This window comes from Staurois parvus, unplaced genomic scaffold (genome assembly GCF_062004578.1).
Source record: "Staurois parvus isolate SC_StPar_1 unplaced genomic scaffold, SC_StPar_1.0 ptg000178l, whole genome shotgun sequence".
Classification (NCBI taxonomy): Eukaryota; Metazoa; Chordata; class Amphibia; order Anura; family Ranidae; genus Staurois; species Staurois parvus.
This window is the reverse complement of record NW_028317974.1, coordinates 4,289,577-4,295,576: the sequence shown is the minus strand read 5'-3', so window position 1 is coordinate 4,295,576 and position 6,000 is coordinate 4,289,577.

Genomic DNA, 6,000 nt, shown 5'->3' with positions numbered 1-6,000 from the left:
CTATATTAGCACCTAGGAAGGGGGAGAAAGCAGTATCTTCCCTCCTGGTTGACAAGAGTACACTGTGTTTGGTATTCCTGGGTTTGAAATATAATTCTGAATATTAATCTACCAGTTGCTATGATGCCACCTGTACCTATTGGAGGTTATTAACCTTAGTATGAAATTTTAAGGCGACTTAGTCATAACCTTGGTTACCTCTTAGACCCCATCCCCAAACTGGATGATTGGTCATTTGTTCCCATGTGACACCCCTTTAATATCATAGAAAAGGGCTGACAGGCTGGAGGGAAGAGCTCTCGTTTAACATCAATCAGGAAACATCTAACGGACTTGAGAGTGAAGGCAACCTTTTTGTTTGGGCAAACTAAGGACATTGCAAGTATTTTGACTTCTGAACTCCTTTCTTTTATATCTCTGTTGTTTTATTGTTTTCTTTATATCGTTGTAACATCTTTTTCTGTAAATATTTTGACCTTTTTAGTAATAAATCTTATTTTGAAAAGTGTTGAAATAGTCTCTAAAGCAGCGGTTCTCAACCTGTGGGTCGCGACCCCTTTGGGGGTCGAACGACCATTTCACAGGGGTCGCCTAAGACCATCGGAAAACACATATTTCCGATGGTCTTAGGAACCGAGACACCGCTCCTCTATCCGTCTCCAGGTGTGGGCGGGATGAAATGCCGTCCCTGTCATCTGGACACACCCCCGGGATCACTCAACAGCTCCGCCTCTTCGCCGGTGATTGGCCACCGGAACTGTAGCTCAGGAGAGGCACACAGGCGGCCAATAACCGGCGAGGAGGTGGAGCTTGGAGAGGAGGAGCCGAGCGGCAGCGTGCGTAGATCAAAGAAGACTGAGTAAGGGAGCTGGCGGGGCGAGTGAAGAGGAGAGCGGCCAGAGAAGGAAGACAGCTGATCGGTAAGTGTTTGTACCATGCAAGTTTTGTTGCTGCTGTAGATGGGAGAGGGAGGGAGCGAGCCCAGGCTGGAGCAGGGGTCAGCAAGGTAAGTATCATTGGTGTCAGTGGGAGGAATAGTGCCCCATCATTGGTGTCACTAATACCAATGATGGGGCACTATTTCTCCCACACATACACCAACAATGAGGCACTATCCCTCCCCCCACTGACACCAAGGATGAGGCACTATTCCTCCCCACACTGACACCAACTATGGGGCACTATTCCTCCCCCCACTGACACCAACGATGGGACACTATTCCTCCCCCACTGACACCAAGGATGGGGCACTATTCCTCCCCCCACTGACACCAAGGATGGGGCACTATTCCTCCCCCCACTGACACCAAGGATGGGGCACTATTCCTCCCCCCACTGACACCAAGGATGGGGCACTATTCCTCCCCCCACTGACACCAATGATGGGGCACTATTCCCCCCCCGACCCCAATGATGGGGCACTATTCCCCCCACCACCACACTGACGTCAATGATGGGGCACTATTCCTCCCACACTGACACCAATGATGGGGCACTATTCCTCCCACTGATACCAATGAAGGGGCACTATTCCTCCCACTGACACCAATGATGTGGCACTATTCCTCCCACTGATACCAAAGATGGGACACTATTCCTCCCACAGACACCAATGATGGGACACTATTCCTCCCACTGACACCAATGATGGGGCTCTATTCCTCCCACTGATACCAATGAAGGGGCACTATTCCTCCCACTGATACCAAAGATGGGACACTATTCCTCCCACTGATACCAAAGATGGGACACTATTCCTCCCACTGACACCAATGATGGGACACTATTCCTCCCACAGACACCAATGATGGGGCACTATTCCTCCCACTGACACCAATGAAGGGGCACTATTCCTCCCACTGATACCAAAGATGGGACACTATTCCTCCCACTGATACCAATGATGGGGCACTATTCCTCCCACTGATACCAATGATGGGGCACTATTCTCCCCACTGATACCAATGATGGGGCACTATTCCTCCCACTGATACCAAAGATGGGACACTATTCCTCCCACTGATACCAATGATGGGACACTATTCCTCCCACTGATACCAATGATGGGGCACTATTCCTCCCACTGACACCAATGATGGGGCACTATTCCTCCCACTGATACCAATGATGGGGCACTATTCCTCCCACTGACACCAATGATGGGGCACTATTCCTCCCGCTGATACCAATGAAGGGGCACTATTCCTCCCACTGATACCAAAGATGGGACACTATTCCTCCCACTGATACCAATGAAGGGGCACTATTCCTCCCACTGATACCAAAGATGGGACACTATTCCTCCCACTGATACCAATGAAGGGGCACTATTCCTCCCACTGATACCAAAGATGGGGCACTATTCCTCTCACTGATACCAAAGATGGGACACTATTCCTCCCACAGACACCAATGATGGGACACTATTCCTCCCACTGATACCAATGATGGGGCACTATTCCTCCCACTGACACCAATGATGGGGCACTATTCCTCCCACTGATACCAATGATGGGGCACTATTCCTCCCACTGACACCAATGATGGGGCACTATTCCTCCCGCTGATACCAATGAAGGGGCACTATTCCTCCCACTGATACCAAAGATGGGACACTATTCCTCCCACTGATACCAATGAAGGGGCACTATTCCTCCCACTGATACCAAAGATGGGACACTATTCCTCCCACTGATACCAATGAAGGGGCACTATTCCTCCCACTGATACCAAAGATGGGGCACTATTCCTCTCACTGATACCAAAGATGGGACACTATTCCTCCCACAGACACCAATGATGGGACACTATTCCTCCCACAGACACCAATGATGGGACACTATTCCTCCCACAGACACCAATGATGGGACACTATTGCTCCCACAGACATCAATGCTGGGACACTATTCCTCCCACTGACATCAGTGATGTGGCACTACTCCTCCCACTGACATCAATGATGGGGCACTATTCCCCCCCCCTTCCCACACACACACACTGACATCAATGATGGGGCACTATTCCTCCCACACTGACACCAATGATAGGGCACTATTCCTCCCACTGAAACCAACGATGGGACACTATTCCTCCCACTGATACCAATGATGGGGCACTATTCCTCCCACTGATACCAACGATGGGACACTATTCATCCCACTGACATCAGTGATGTGGCACTAGTCCTCCCACTGCAAAATCACAGTTATGAAGTAGCAACAAAACTAATTTTATGGTTGGGGGTCACCACAACATGAGGAACTGTATTAAAGGGTCGCGGCATTAGGAAGGTTGAGAACCACTGCTCTAAAGCATCTAATGCAAGCTAAACAATCCCTGTCTCTTGAAGAGTACTACTGTATATAATAATCCTCTGAATATACCTGTCTGTGGTGACAGTGTGTATTACAGATGCTTATACTAATATCATAGTGTTACTGCTAAGATTTGTGAGTTTCCTCGTTCTCTGTAAAAAGGTGGTGGTGGCAGTTTGAGGGGTTAATTATGTAATTAACCTGACCCAGTAACAATCACTTTCAGACTGCTGGTACATAGATTGTGGTCCCGCGAGCTGGAAAATCTTTGCGCAGGGCGCAGCTGAGAGTGGCATTGTTACACAGGTGACAGCGCAGTGCGAGATTGGCTGGTCCTTCAGTCACAAGTTGGTGAGAAGGGCAAGGGTCGGGCGCCGCGTTCCATCAGAGCAACCGTAGCCCTAGGCAAGACCAGCTACTTGTGCCAAAAAAAAAAGTTTTTCTAAACAGTAGAAAAAAATTAAATCAACAAAAAACTCACCGGTGAGTCTCGTTCTCCAGGCAGGACAGACGGAGGTATTGGGAGGTGAGAGCCCTCACATCAGGCTTTCGCCCCACGCCATGGTCACGCTCCTCCTCCCCCCATGTTGACTGTTTCAAGCCTGCTGTGACTCCTTGCAGCTTCACAGCTGGCTCCCCACCACACATGTATGAGCTGCACTGTGATCTGTGAGTGGTCCTGCAGCTTCTTAGGACCTTTGAAGTGTCCCAGGAGACTGCAGGCGGTGAGGAGGGGGACAAATTGCCTCTGGGATCACCCAGACAATGCCAGCAGAAGTGAGAGTGGGTATTTGTCAAAACCAAGTACCCACTCCCCCCCCCCCCAAAAAAAAAAACAACAGCTTTGCATTAGTGGCAGAGTAGGGAGGAAAGGAGTAGGAACAGCATAACTTGCAAAACAGTTTACATCAAAATCAACATTTATTCCTTTAGTCTTCCTGGGACCAATGTTTTTTGAATCTTCAATCCATTTCTATGTGTTTGTTTAGCACCATAGAGATTTAGAGAAACCCAACTTGGGAAACATTGTCTGCAGCACAACCCATCTCCACCTAAAAGAGCCCTGGAGAACACAGGGTGGTTACATAGACTCTGCACCTCATCGGTGGGGGACTCCAGAAGAGGCTTGAGACTGCTCTTTCCAAAACCTTTGCACAGAGAAGTTCAGTTTAACATTTTTTTATTAAAACAAACAAAAACAAAAGTTTTAGATCCAATTTTAACCAGTTGCCGACCAGCCACAGTACATATACTGCGGCAGGGCGGCACTGATGCGCAAAATCACATATATATACATGATTATTATTATTATACAGGATTTATATAGCGCCAACAGTTTGCTCAGTGCTTTACAGTATAACGGGAGACAATACAGCAACAATACAGTTCAATACAAGAGGGATTTGAGGGCCCTGCTCCTTGGACCTTCCAATCTAGGACGTGATTTTACATATTGGGTACGGGGCACACGCAAGGCGCGTGACCGCCCTACCCGCGCCACTGATTGCGGTGATTACCCGCCGGGTCCCGGCGATTGCCAGCAAACACTGACACAGTCACAGAGCACAGCTGCATTGTTTTCAGTGCAGCTCTGCTCCCTGTCAGTTTCCAGCACACTGTTCCGGAAAGCAGAGATTAACTTTCCGGGACAGATGTTCCTGTGAAGCACCCCCCCCCCCACTAGTAATACACTCCCCTCACACAGGTAACCCTTTGATTGCCTAAAAATGTTAACCCCTTCCTTCCCAATGCCATTAGTACATTTTTTTTTTTGCACTGATCAATGTATTTGTGTCACTGGGGATGTCAGTGACCCCAAGTCAGTTTTCCCCCAGTGTCAGAATGTCCACCTCAGTCCTGCCATAAGTCGCTGATCGCCACCATATATCTCTGATCGCAGCCATTATTAGTATAAAAAAAAAAAAATTCCAGTATGTATACCACCATTTGTAAATGCTATAACTTTCATGTAAACCAATTAATTTACACGTATTGGGATTTTTTTCAGCAAAGACGTCGCAGAATACATTTTGGCCAAAATTTATGACAAAATTTGATTTTTACATTTTTTTACTGGATATGATTTATAGCAAAAAGTCCAAAATATTTTTTTTTCTCAAAATTGTCAGTCTTTTTTTTATATAGCACAAAAAATAAAAACCGCACAGATGATCAAATACCACCATAAGGAAGCTCAATTCATGGGGAAAAAAAGATGTAAATTTAATTTTGGTGCAGTGTTGCATAACCGCACAATTGTCAGTTAAAGTAACGCAGCGCAGTAACACAAACCGCTTATGTAACCGCTTCCTGACCGCTCTATAGCAGAAATACTGCTACAGAGCGGCATGGGTGCGCAAAATCACATATCTATACGTGATTCACGCTCCTTTGGTTTTCACGCACCTCCCAGATAGCGTCAGATTGCCCCTCAGTACACCAGTCATCACATTTAACCCCTTGATTGCAAGGAAGACGCTCATACACAGTAAACCTTCATTGCTAGTATAATGTCTGAACAGATCAATATCTTTGATCAGATTAGTACTATACCAGCGTTCACATTAGTATAGCATCCCCAAAAACGCTGCATTAGCGGGATCAGCCACGGCACCTGCCAACACCTGCGTTTACCCCCTACGCTTACCCCCCTCCCTTCTCCCCCAGCAAGTGCAGTGTCAGTAGG